This window comes from Mixophyes fleayi, chromosome 5 (assembly GCF_038048845.1).
Source record: "Mixophyes fleayi isolate aMixFle1 chromosome 5, aMixFle1.hap1, whole genome shotgun sequence".
Taxonomy (NCBI): domain Eukaryota; kingdom Metazoa; phylum Chordata; class Amphibia; order Anura; family Limnodynastidae; genus Mixophyes; species Mixophyes fleayi.
The window spans coordinates 138,886,699-138,901,081 of NC_134406.1; the positions used below are offsets into that span (position 1 = coordinate 138,886,699).

Consider the following 14,383-nt stretch of genomic DNA (forward strand, 5'->3'; position numbering starts at 1 on the left):
CTTCCTCCCAATGCTGCCAGCAGGCTGTGGTGTGTAAGAGCTGGACTGGACAGCCTGGAAGGGGACGTACTGATGCTGCATATGTAGAGCTATAAGTATTATGGCAAGTGCACCATTGCAGTGTAAGGCAGTTTACAAACTATAGTGTATATAGTATTTTAATAAGAAAATAGCTATACCATAAATGCACCAAAAATGTTATATATTTATTTTATTTTGTTTGAATATTACTATGTAATACATTTAGACAAAAAATATATCTGAAACATGGTTACATTTTGCTATTCAGATTGAACATTTGCACAAAACAAGTAGACAGACTCTTATAAATAAAACTCACCATTACAAGCTCAGTCATTAGGGGTTTCGTTTGGTAGGCAGTGAAGAGAGGTGCTGAGCGATTGCAGTGAAAGGGTACCTGGAATGACCAAGGCTTATAGCTTTGGACTGCTGCTTGCTTGTTGGGGAGCAGTCATTAACATGTAGATGCAAGCTCCAAATGATTTGTTTGTAGCGTCAGAAAGGAAACTATACAAACTGCCACCTGTCTGATACTCCAGTAGAGTGGAGACCTAGGCGAATGGCTAATACATCATGTCACTTGACTGCTGACCCAGGCAAATGGCAAGTACATTATGCACTAAGCACTGGATTGAGAGATTAGCTGCACACTTACCACAAGAATGAAATGATTGCTATTCACTGGCCACGAGATTTGGAGTTCTTTTTTTTTATACAAGCCATCAAAGTAGATGTGTTGTTTATTTACTAGCCACCAAGTGGGGCCCAGTTTACCAGATTTTAGTGGGTACAAAGGTTTCCTATGGCAGTCCTGTCAAAGGTGCTTACAAATTATTTAAAGAACCTGAATTCACTTGGCTTTTTCTTGTTGTCAACCTTTCATAATCCCACCTGAAAAGCAGCTTTGGTTTATCATGCGTCAAATGGACAATTGTCTTTAAACTCGCAAATTGCACTTTTTCTGCACCAAGTTTTACACATCATAGGAACAGTGTCTAAAATTAAGTACATTTTTAAATGCAGATATCACTTACCTTGTATAAGTGTGCACTGGCCTTTCTGCCATTATAGCGTCTCACGCTTATGCTCTCTTGGGGGTATCACATTATATAAATAATGATAACAAAAGTACACAGCCCAATATATGGAGAACTTTCAACATGTATAAAGCAAGAAATGTTACTTAACATATTCTGCATCACTTTATTATTATTTTGCCCAACCGCAGAGAAACAAGGAGCAACACGGGCCCAATAAAAATTGCACTAAATAAATGTTATTTCTAAGGTGAATATCTCCCAACACTTAAAAAATGAAATTGGGACCAAATAAGCTTTCCCCTGATCCAACCAAACCACATCCAATTTGAACAAAAACACCCACATTTCAGTTAAGGCACACTCGCTTTCCAATAAGTCTTCATGGACTATTGGGAGGTAATCCTGCCTATTTATGTGTAATATATAATCTCCAGCCTACCTAGTAACTAATCCATTGTGCGCGCCTATTTGTGGTTTAGAAGAAACAGTAACACTTTGTATGTTTGTAGTGTAGGTAGCAGTAACTTTTATGACTGACAAATCTACATGTGACCTACAGAAATCCACCTGATTAGCTGTCAAGTGTCCCTGGAAGCTGTATTCAGTTTTTAAAGCAATTTCCCCGCCCTTGGACTTGGATTTGTAGCCACATGGACCAATACGAAGCCATGAATGCAGAGCTTTCAGATTCCTATTGGTTCCTTACCCCCCTTCCCTGCCCACAACCATCCCAGTGACCATTTTGGAATGGTAAGTATTATTTGTTTTTCTTGTGCTCTACAACAGAAACAGGAACAATTGTTTCATTGTGATGTTCCCATGATTCCACTACAGGGAAGGGGCAGCTCAGTGCTTTTCAGTAACTGAAAAAGCTACTTTAAAATGAACATTTTTGTAAATCTAGTCTACAAAACACCCTTGTGTGCAAATTGACACATGCAAAACATAATTGATTATTCTAACACTGCTAGTATTAATTTCCCTATAAACTGTAGGTCTGGTGGCCTTTTTCTATGAACAAATAAATTGAAAAGCAGTAGCATGACAATGGGACACAATTGTTTCAGTAACACAAAATAGTTTTTTGCAGATGCGTAACAGAAAGTGGGAGCCCTGGGTGTAGATACTAAGACGAGATGGGACATTTTTATTTGCATTAATAAGATTGGGGATCTCCATCAAAAATAGGAAATTCCCACTGCTCTATAAGTTTAATGTTATTTAGCCTTAGGTACAATTATACAACACATTGCTTTCATATAGTAGAAATACTGTATGTTTAGGTTATTTTTACATTATGTAGATCTGCAATTGTGTCTATGCCAATTGATTCTCGGTTTAGGTTAGTATGTCATCTCTTTCAAGGAAAGCCATTATTATAAAGTGGAGTTCACTAGTACTAGTTCCTATCGATCCATGGCAGGTTTTACTTTGCTCTCCGCTTTAATACAATTCTCCCTCTCCAGGATGATCGATGCGCATGCGCACTGTCTTTGCCGAAGCCGCTGCCGTCTCTAACACCTCACATCCAGTTGCTACCAGAAGTGACGTTACCGGTTACAGCTAAAGAAGATGAAGGTGGTAAACAAACAGGTGAGCTAGAACAACACTGGGATGGTGGTATATACATTCTCTATTGTGTGATGAGTTTCACTGATTTGCGGTTATACGCTTTTTGTTATATGCGGACGTCTACGTCTGTTGTCTTTCTTGCATTACATATATAAACGCATGCAGTAAACTTCGAACCAGCGCTTTATGTAAATTGACATTGTACATTGCATTTACACCTATAGAAAACAACAATTAAATGACAATTTAATATAATGATGGCACATTCAATGTTTTTGTATATTCAAAAAAATCCCAAGCCAATGTATTTTCCACACTTATTGGTAAGGTATTTTGTCTTTTTTCCCCCTTACAAAGTAGAATGACAGCTGTTTTATAGGATATGGAAATTCCAAAATGTCTATAAAAAGATGTACGTGTTTCATGAAAAGATCCCTATTTTTTCCAGATCCCTTAAAGCCACACACTATAAATCCACAAGGCTGAAGTTTGCTTCCTATTCATGCTCCAGCTTCTTATTCAGAAAAGCTTATTTTTAAAGGATTAAATCAAGTTGGATCACTGATTTTACATCAAATTAACACTAAAGGGTGTATCTTATACAAACTGCAATAGTATTTAGTCTGACCCAACAACTGTTTGGGCATGAAATCAGTGGGCAAAGTCATCATATTTTAACATTTTAAATAAGTAGCTGTAGTTTGCAAGGGTTAAATGTCATTGGGCCACCAATTTGATAGTGGGAATCAACAAACGGTGGTCCGTTACATGCTCACCACTTGTCTTTTGTCTGGCCTAACACTGGTTTGGGCATGAAATCATGTGGTAAAATGGGCACAGATAGCATTTCGATCATTTTGAATAAATAGCTGTAGTTTTGCAAGGGTTGATTTTTTTTTTAAATTAAAAATTGCAAAAATAAATCCCATATCACTTTGTCCAAAATAAAATAGACTGTATACATCATCAAGGGATAAAATGGACCAATGGGAATGAAACTTCACAGCATAAAAACCAATTCTCCTACAATCCCTCCACAAAAAGTACTGCATCACAAATGAGAATATATACATCAAAGAAACATGACAACCCCTAGAACAATACTCTGCAGTACAACAACCCCGTCACCAATCTATAATACCACCCACACACCCTTTGCAGTCAGTTAATGAAAACAAACTTTAAATGTATGTAAACCTTAATAACAAAAAATGGTATTTCCACAAAATCTAATAGTGCAAGAACGGGATAGATAGCGAAGAATCGACAGACTCCCAGATGTTAGCTACCACCACCTAGGGATGTCTCAACCTCCGCCAGAGTCTACCAGCTCGCAGGAACCATCTGATCTGAACAACTGGCCATGACTGGCGTCACCATAGTCACTTACCAATTAATACACCTTTTCTGCCAAAACCACTTATTAATGTTTCACACTTAGATAGCATACACATGTAGCATGAGCCTTACTTGGCTTTGTTAGTTCCCAAAGAATCACGGAGAATATGCTAGATTAAATTTATTTAATCTGAACAATGTTTTCAAGGCTTAATTGCAAAACATTTAATAACAAGACATACAGAATAAGTTGCACAAATAAGTTTCAGAATTAAAATAGGAAATAAAAACAGAATCACTAACTTACTAGTTAAGATATGGGGTGTGAGGAGTAGGAAAAGGATGGCGCACTTTCACCTTTGACAGGTCTCTCCAGAGAAAATGAACACATTATTGTCTAAGGCAGAAGATTTTAAACCTTTTTCATATAGTTCTCACCCTCACCTTTTGGAGGTTAGCTGTCAATCAGGACAGATTAATTTCCAGAATATCACAAGGCTTTGAAGGTGAGCTGTCTATCCCGGAAATATGTCTGGTATCTCAGAGGGCATGAATCTCACCTCTGTTCGTTCAGCTTGACCGGTCAGGTCCACATCCTCTGCATACAAAAAACTACTCACAGATCCTTATCTGTCCCTGGGACTAGCTAATTTCAAAAGACTATTGACAGTTGCATAGGTTCAGACTCATGTCATTTAGCAAAACACACTTTAAGATTACATTAGAAGGTTACATACAATATACATTGTCATACCTGAATATTAAGGGAAAATAACAATAATACATAATCGGGACATGGCCCCTCTCCATTTCCATTATCGTCTAAATACTATCCACCACCGCACTACAGGGTAGGATTTTTCCCCTAATGAGCATTAAACACTGTGCACTCCTTGTGTAAAATCAAACAACTGCGATAACTAATAAAACGAGTGCTTTCCAATACCCCACTCCCCTTTCTACCTCCACCTCCCTCCCCCTAATATTTTGGAACAAAAAAACAAAACCCCACACTCTTATACAACTGTTAGAGGTATTGTACTACAATTTTCTGCACATTTCAGTCCAACTAAATGTATGTGTAACTTGCTAGTTCTTTTTATGTTTTTATGTGTATTGGCATGGGCAAGTGCACAGTCCTTGCTGGATTTGTACATTGTAATTGTCTATGGGCTGTTTCGGTCCTTACTTTGTAGAAAATATGTGTTTGTGTCTTATAAATAAACTTCTTAAAAAAACAAAACAAAAAAAAAACTTCCGAGATGAAGCTCCAAGAAGGCAGTACTAAGGAACAGCACTGGGTTTCCCATTCCCAGACCATATTCATCCTTCGGTTTGTATGTCACACTTTTCTTGATAAAGTTCAACTTGTTCATCCATAACAACTGAAAGATGAAGGAACTGATCTTATCTCGGGAGTTTCTTTTTGGACTCTCCTCAGTGGGTACCTGGCTTTTGAGTTTGGGTGCACCCCTTTCTCAACGCATGGTTGGATGAGGGTCCCGTAAAAAATCTTTGCGTAAAGCATGGATATCTCCTGGCCTATGTGGTTCAGGGTTTGAAGGTGACAAATGGCAGATCAAAGTGGGTAAGGCAAAAAACTCCTCTGCGAGGGTGTTGGAGAGGAGGATTTTGCATACTCACTTTGATGTGCCCTTGTTACTAAAGGTTTGCCAAGGGGATATGTGCTCCAAGGGTCTGTCTTTGGTGACTCCAAGCAGATTTCTCCAGAGATTAGAGCTCTAACTTTGCTTGTGTTTCACTGGAGGCTCTACATTAAGGGGAATCTGAAGCATAGAGGTGTTTATAATCGTGCTTGTCCACGGGAGAAATGTTATTGGGAGGTGGAGACAGTGGACGACTTCTTGCTTCGGTGTTCTTTTAATATAGAGGTTTACAAGGGAGTGTCCCACACCTTAGGTCTTCCTGTCTTTCGGGGCTTAGTTACCCTGACTGGGTGTATGGAGCACTCAAAAGGTGTGGGGATTTTGATTTAAGCACTCGTTTTTTAGTTAGCGCAGTTGTTAGGTTTTACACGTGGAGCGCACGGTGTTTAGTGTCCATTAGGGGAAAAATCCTTCCCTGTAGTAGATAGTATTCTGCACGAGGTTTGGAAGATAAGGGAAATGGAAAGGGGCCAAATGGATGCTGTGAGCTGGGGTAGACTCTGGCAGAGGTTGAGACATCCCTAGGTGGTAGCTAACATCTGGCAGTCTCTCGATTCTTTGCTATCCTGTTCTTTCACTATTAAACTTTGAGGCAATCCCCCTTGCATACATTTAAAGTTTGTTTTCATTTCCTGACTGTAAGGGGTGTGTGGGTGTAATGCAGAGTATTGTGTTAGAGGATGTCATGTTACTTTGATGTATATATTCTCATTTGTGTAGTGATGCAGTAGTTTTTGTGGAGGGATTCATCATCATCATCACCATTTATTTATGTAGCGCCACTGATTCCGCAGCGCTGTACAGAGAACTCACTCACATCAGTCCCTGCCCAATTGGAGCTTACAGTCTAAATTCCCTAACATACACCCACACAGAAAGACAGACAGAGAGAGAGAGACTAGGGTCAATTTTGATAGCGGCCAATTAACCTACCAGTATGTTTTTGGAGTGTGGGAGGAAACCGGAGCACCCGGAGGAAACCCACGCAAACATGGGGAGAACATAAAAACTCCACACAGATAGGGCCATGGTCGGGAATTGAACTCATTACCCCAGCGCTGTGAGGCAGAAGTGCAAACCACTGAGCCACCATGCTAGGAGAATTGGGTTTTATGATGTGAAGCTTCACTCCTATTGGTCCATTTTATCCCTTGATGATGTATATCGTCTATTTTATTTTGGACAAAGAGATATGGGATTTATTTTTGTAGCAACTACAGCTACTTATTCAAAATGATCAAAATGCTATCTGTGCCCACTTTGCCACCTGATTTCATGCCCAAAACAGTGTTGGACCAGGCAAAAGAGGTGTTTTATATGTAACTGACCACCCTGTGTTGATTCCCACTATCGGATTGGTGGCCCAATAGCAGTGAGGTGTGCTTGTGAGCTCCTGACTTCCTTACTGTTGTTTGCTGTCTACCCAGATGTAATGGAGCCTCCTGGGGATCCTCCCTGGGAAAGTCCCCTGGCTGATTGGCCTAGTCCAGGCCTACGCATAGAAACACCAAGGAGTAAGACCTGGAGATGAATCTGATTGTGCTTACCTCACCCGGGGTAAGAAAAAGGGAGCTGAAGGTGTTTCAGAGACCTCCAAAAAAAAAAAAAAATCTGGGGAGGTAAAACCTGGAGGAAGAACTCAGCCTGTGCAAGCAAAGAAAAAGGGGGTTAAGGCCCCAGAAGATGTTGCAGTGGGTAGAGGTACTGGTGCAATACTTGGAGAGACAGTGCCGTATAAAGAGAAGGATAACATCACAACAGAGTCCACAATTTCAGCAGATGTCGTCTCTGTAATGGACACTGACTGTGAAAATAATAAAGAGTAAAATGGTGGTTCTAGTGACTGGAGCGATACCATGGAATTGAAAGAAGTAAAAGGTAAACTAGAAGTAGCCAAAAGTGAGATGGAGAAGTTAATGTAAGTAGATACTGTTGCTTAAAAAGGAAAGAAACAAAGCATTTAGCCCAAATAGAGCAGTTTTCTCCCAAAAAAAAAAAATAACTGGAGAGTGAGCAAAAAGATAAAAAAAGGAACAGTGTGTTTACTAAGTGCTTGGATAATTGCTGAGGAAGCTGAATCTACAAGTGCAGAGTAAGAACCAGTGACAAGCATGCAAAACACTCAGAGTACACAGAGATCACAAATTCCACCTAATTTGCCTGTCCATTCAGACTATGTACAAAATACAGACAATGTGATTTTAGAACAAATTAATTTATTGGAAAACAGTATACAAACGGTTGTGCAGTCAGGGGTAGCTGTGGAAGCTTCTGGCAGTATGAAAACTGGATCTGGCAACATGGATGCAGCAGGGAGAGCACTTCCAGGTTATGACCTCATTCAGTCTGGGACTGAGCCTAGCAGTGTGTCAGCATGTGATTCACAGAACATCCAGCGGAGAAGAGTGAAAGAATCCCAGCAATGATTTAATCTCATGAAGTCTCAGAAACCATAGTCCAGCTGTCACTGAATAAAGGGATTCCCAGGCTGATGACATCAACAGAGAAATCTGCAAGTGGTGATCTGCAGACACAGTACAGAAAGATTCAGGGCGTGACACTCCCCCACCGTAAAGAACCGGCGCTCAGCGCTGAAGGGGTTAACTCCTGGCGCTAGGCCCCGGGAGTGTAACTATGTATAGTTTAAATGTAATAATGTGGTTTAGTGTGAAATGTGTATTAGAAATGTATAAAGTGAAGGTATATGTGTGAAATAATAGAGTACTTACCCTGTGCAGGGGCTGCAGAGGCAGCCATGGATCCCTTTCACCCTCCACCTGCCAGAGGGACTTGGCAACCAGCCTCCTGGAAGCAAATAGGTTCAGGAGGTGCAGCGTCTCCTAGTAGTCCCAGGAAGCCAAGTCCCTAGTTGGAGCTCAAATAGCTTCAACTAGTGACAGGGATTTGGCTGCTCTCCCCTGGTGCTATTTTCGGCCAGGGAGCAGGGTCAGATCCCGTCGTCCAGTCCCTAGAAGTCAGTTTGGGCAGGAGATTTAAAAGATAAATCTCCCACCCAGACAGAGAGGCACCAGGGGAGGAGAGTGGGCTGAGCCCCCTCTCCCTGGCAGCTCGTAGATAGGGGGGGAAGTATACTCCCCCCTGCCACTAGCAGAAATGTTAATGGTATTAAACCTCTCTGGGCTGATTCACGTGCAGGCTGCATGAATCAGCCCAGATTGGTTAAAGGGACAGGAGGACGGATTACCTCCTACTAAAACTAGTCTCAAATGTGTATAAAAAGGCTCTGTTTTGTATTAAAAGCTGTTTTTCTTTCATCTGACCTGATCACTGGTACCTTTAACCAGCAGTGTAAGCGCAAATAAACATCACTTTCTTCAAAGACCTGCCTGGAAACTTTTCTATCCTGTGACCTACAGATTAGACCCAACTCTAATCCATTCCCGGCTGTTCTGAGGCTTGGACCCAGTACCACCGCAGTGCCCACTACCCAGCAGCTCTGGCCAGTGTGATAGGCCAGGGGGATCCATTCACAGCAACCCTGATCTATAGGACGAGGTCAGGGGTACCAGCCCAGGTACACCAGTAACAGGCTACGCTAGCAGCGTCAGTCACCCCGAAGAAACCCAGTTCTGGATGCTGGTAAGGAGTCCAGTGGTGGCAGCACTTGTAAGTCCCTCCTACTACGGCAAGAGGGCGCATTTTAGATGACTTAAGGGAACGGTGGCAAAGTAAGCCCATCTGGTTCCCAGCAGCAACAGACAGGGTGGCATAGGCGGTCTATCCTGTCACACTAGGTCTGGGATGTCTGCTCAGCTACATGAGAAACCGCAGCCTAAGCGAAGGTCAAAGGTGGGTTCAGCCCAGCCTAGTACTAGTAGGGAAGCAGGGGGGGGGGAATATGGAAGGAAGTGGAAGGTGGTAAGAAAGCAGAAAGGGGGTAGAGCGAGTTAGAGTTCTCCTGAACCAGTTGTTATGGCTAACAGATTTTTTTTTTCTCTGTCAAGTGATGAAGAGGATGGGGAAATTGTGTGTACTCCTGGTGCAGAGATGGTCTTGAGGCCCAAAGTGCAGAGGACTAGGGCTAAGGTTAGGGTTAGGCAGGCAGATCACTTTGTTCAAAAGGTGGTGGATGCTGAGGTCAGAGCAGGTGGTGTAGTAAGGGGTGAGAGTTGTGGGGAGATCAACATTGTGGGTGTAAAGTTTCCTTGCAAGTCTGTAATTCAAGTAGGTGGGGAGCCTACTAATGTTTCTCAGGATACTGACACTATCACTAAGGTAGTTTGTGGTTCATGCGGAGAGAATCGGGAGGGGGGGGATAGGGAGGGAAACATGAGGTGTGCCGATTTTTATCTCTATTAAATCGGCACAAATAGTAACATGAATAAAGAAAATAATAGTGCTCAATCTTTACCCTTTACTTGGTATATCAAATATCCGTTTTCTGCAGCTCTTGGATCCAAAGTGTCAGTGTGCTATTGTTTTAGCATTGCAGAAGAGATAGTTCGCCATAGAATGAACATCCTATGTTATAATTTGTTTCTTGCCACATACTCTTCTCATAGGGTTTTGTCACCAATCCAGTTGGGAGGGCTGTTGGATATTTAAGTGTAAATTGCTGGAACTGTTTGGCTAAACATTGGAGCAGTTTTTAGTTTATTATTTATTATTTCTTTATGTCTGTAAACACCACAAATATTTTCAAGCTCTTTCTATACTATAGTGTTCTTATAAATAAAGTCGCATAATACTGATTGAGAAAGTTGAAACATTAGTATTCAAGTTCTATGTAAAATCAGAAATGCTTGGACTAACATGTTATGTGTGTGCTTTCTGTCCACCTTTAGAATGAGCCCATTCAGAAGTACATACATGATGCCATTTCCCGTGACAGGGCTTCTCAGGTGCTTCATCCCACTCAGGAGTTTGCAGTGGATCCAGAAAGACCTATGAGACCGTAAAGATGCTGAGCGCCAAAAAAGCTGTTTAATATCAAGTCTCCGTCCAAAATGTGATGATGAGCTGGACAGTGGATCTGGTAATAGCCAAGCTGTCATCTTGTAAAGGACCAGCTGCCCGTACAGGAGAAAGTGGAGGCCTCTGCACAAGAAAAGATGGAAGCTTTCAAGTCTTTCACATGGTGCATGAGGAAGCTGAAAGGGAAGAAGCCAATTTAAATGTTTATATCTGTCTAGCTACAATGTCACTGAATGCTAAATTTCATGATTAGCCCCTTAATGACAAGAGGAATTTCATACTTTTGTGACCAAACCACATTTTGATTTTGCTACCTATTGGCTAGACATTGAATATCTTGACTGCATTATCTGTCCTTGTTAACTTTAATTTGTTTTTCTCAGAACATATTGGGCTCTCCTTTTATTAGGATAGTGAAAAAAAAAAGTTTTTAATGATAAAGGCAAATTTGCAAAGAATACTTATCGATTCCCCCCCCCCCCCCCCCCACCCCCAGTAAGCACCTTTACAGAATTAGTGCAAATCTGTGTAAATAATGTCAGGTACATAGTGGTATAGGGCCTAGAAATAAAGGTAGATTTTTATTAGATCCTTTCTTTTTTTATATGCTTTGTTTCTTCAATTAGAAAGTGAAGAAAAATAAGCATCGTAGGTAGAACATCTGCAATCCAATGTAAAACATACAAATCATTGTAGTCATGTACATAATCTAATATATATAAGCCTAGCGGCGTGTGTTAGTGTGTGTGTGTGTGTGTGTGTGTGGAAAAAACTATTTTCTCAGAAAGGGCTCATCCAATTGACCTGAAATTTGGTATACTGACATTATTTGACAAAAAAATTATAATAGTGAAGTCAGTTAACTTCCATCATCCCCCCTTCCCCCCGTGGGAGGGGTAGTAAAGGCTAAATTTACCAGTTGAGGGCTCAAACTCTTGACCCTGTGGGTATTTATTTACCAGAGCCTGTGTTTGGTCATGGACAATTGTATGGAGAAGCAGTAATGTGAAAGTGCAGGTTATGAATACTGGCCTTCAAGGAAGACTGATTGAGCACAGCGATAAGGTGTTTAGCAGAAACGTTGTGTATCGAGAGGTTTTAGAACAATAAGACGATGGAGATTAAGGATGTGGCGATGAAGATGAAGGATGAGGTGATGGAGAAGAATGATGAGGTGGTGACATGTGGACAAAACCACGTTAAAAAAGGGCGCTTACGTCGGGAAGTAACGCTCTTCCCCTGTGGAGGCCTGGCCTAGCCCCAAATGCATGACAAGAACCTTTTTAACACCTTAAGTAGCTTGATTTGACTAGAATGCATAAGTATCATGCACGGGTTAACTTGTCATGTATATGTATTTAAGACACTAAAATATTTGTGCTTGGGTTAACAATTTCTTCGCTTTAAATGCGTTATATCAGACAAAGAGCAAACTTAACATTGTTTGCACTGTCTGATATAAGGCATTTAAAGCTAAGAAGGAGTTTTGTAAAACGTAATTTGCACTCTGTTTTAGGTAAGGAGTTAAAAAGGATAAAAAATTTTGGTATAACATTGTTTGCACTCTCTTTTCTAGTACGTGTTTAAAGTTAATATATGCTATGCTAAAAAAATATATTGTTATGGACTGTTTTAGGGATGGGGGCCCCAAACCAGTATCTTGCATAGGGCCCCATGAGGTCTAAATCCGGCTTTGAGGTCCGCCTTGGACATTTTACTGTAATTGGACATCCTGTGTGTTCTCCTGGCTGCAGTTATTCCTCTCCTGTATAACTTGTTTCTCCTGACTGCTGCGCCAAAATCCGCCCAGGGTTATCCTGCCGCTTGCAAACAGAAATCTGTGACAGGATTTCTGATTTCTGTTGGCAATCCCTGTCTGTTGTTGCTGGGAACCGGCTGGGCTTACTTTGCCACCATTCCCTTTTGTTATTCCAAATGCGCCCTCTTGCTGCAGTAGGAGAGGCTTACAAAGGCTGCCACCACTGGACTCCTATACCGGCATCCAGAACCGGCTTTCGTCTGGGTATCTGACGCAGCTAGCATATCTCGTTGCTGGTGTACCTGGGCTGGTACTCTTGACCTCTTACTATGGATCAGGGAAACCGTTGATGGATCCTCCCTGGCCTATCACACTGACCAGGGCTGCATGGGTAGCAGGCAGAGCGGTGGTACCGGAAAGCTTTGGTCCAAACCTCAGAGACAGCCGGAGAACGGATTAGATTTAGGGTCTAATCTGTATTCCTGTGACCTGCAGCAATACTGAAGATGTTTTCAAGCAGGTCTTTGATGTTTATTTGCTCTTCCACTGGTTGGAGGTACTAGTGATCAGATCAGATGAAAATCAGAAGTACATATTTTCCAATACAAGATAGTGCCTTTTATACAGTTTACAGGCTATTTTTTAGCATCAGGATATAACCTGTTTACACAAACATGGATTTACCTGCATTGCAAAGCCACTAATATTTACACTTCGCTATGAAATTCTTAAAAACCTTGCTGTGACATCCTGGATCTTATTTCAGAGGCAGAAGAGCCACTAGCAAGTCAAAAGGTCTGACTGGCATGAATACTTCAGACAGTCGCCGAATACACATTCCCAAAGAAAAAGTGCTAACCTCAAAACAAGCCATTTCCTCACATCACAATACACAAAAGGCTTTGTAACCAAAGGCTCATTGTATCAGATATATAGATCAGAAATCGGCATTTGCTTTAGAAAGGTTAAAAGAGAAAAAAACTAATTTTCTACCCTGGTCTCAGAAATAACAAATTCCTATCTCAACATTTACACAATATCAAACATAAGTGCTTGTGCAATTATATAAATAAGCACCCTGCGCCATTTCCTTTAAATTTGTACCATAAGTTATTTTTATGTGATCCAGTCACAGTATTTAAATGTAAATGTGTCTGGATTGTGATCTCTCCTGTTTTAACAACCTGCTGTATAGCCACAGAACAATACCTGTCCCTAATTAAATCAGGAGGGACTCATCTGCTATCCCTTTAGCTGTATGTTTACCTGTGAACGGGTAAATACAGAAAAGGACCAATCAGACAGGTCCTGAAATTGCTGATGAGGTCATTTTTGGGCTTAAAAGAGAGCTCTAGAGGACAGCAAATTGGCATTCACTTCCAAGTGATAACTGAAGTCAGACGCGAGATATAGATCTCTGCCCCTGTCAGGAAAGGGACAATCTGTGCCTGGAGTACTGCCGTTGCCCTGATCTACCTATTCAGGTCTTGGGGAGCTGTGTGTCCGCCGAAAGCGGAGTAACAGTGACTTAGGGCCACTACGTTTGCTGGTAGTCTTAAAGGAGAGAGGTGAGAAGCTTGGATTGATAACAGTCCCTGAGAGTGACAAGGTTACTGGTGAGGTGTTTTCATTATACCCTCTATGTTGTCTGTGCCAGACTGTAGTGTTATTTGTTGCAAGTTATTAAATATGTTTATTGCTGTTTTGTGCTACCATTTTGTTAAATAAACTTATTTGTTTTATTTTGGATATTTGCCTGGGTGATTTTGAACCTTGAATAGGTACCGGATAGGCCAGCTGTGCAGCGTAGAAGGTTACGGTATCCTCACACCCAGCTATGGCACTTTTCCATATCTATCCACCCCATCTTCAGTGTCAAAATCACTATGTCACTAGGCACATACCCATAGCCCAGCACTGGAAATCTCCCTTACCTCCACCCCTTTCTAAAATTATTGTCAAAACTCAACGTAGTTATGTGAGGGAAACCACTGGGTTTAAATATTCTACAGCCGTGTCCTCCCCCCTAGTCAAGTGGTTCCCATGGTATG

At 41.3% G+C, this 14,383-nt stretch overlaps 1 long non-coding RNA gene across 1 annotated transcript; it reads left to right on the forward strand.

Annotated features, from left to right (window-relative positions):
* The first annotated feature begins 3 nt into the window (after positions 1-3).
* Positions 4-14,081, forward strand: LOC142158674 (uncharacterized). Its single transcript, XR_012692843.1, has 3 exons — positions 4-122; positions 2,528-2,654; positions 10,444-14,081. It is a non-coding gene; the product is annotated as an uncharacterized LOC142158674 (long non-coding RNA).
* Positions 14,082-14,383: the final 302 nt, after the last annotated feature.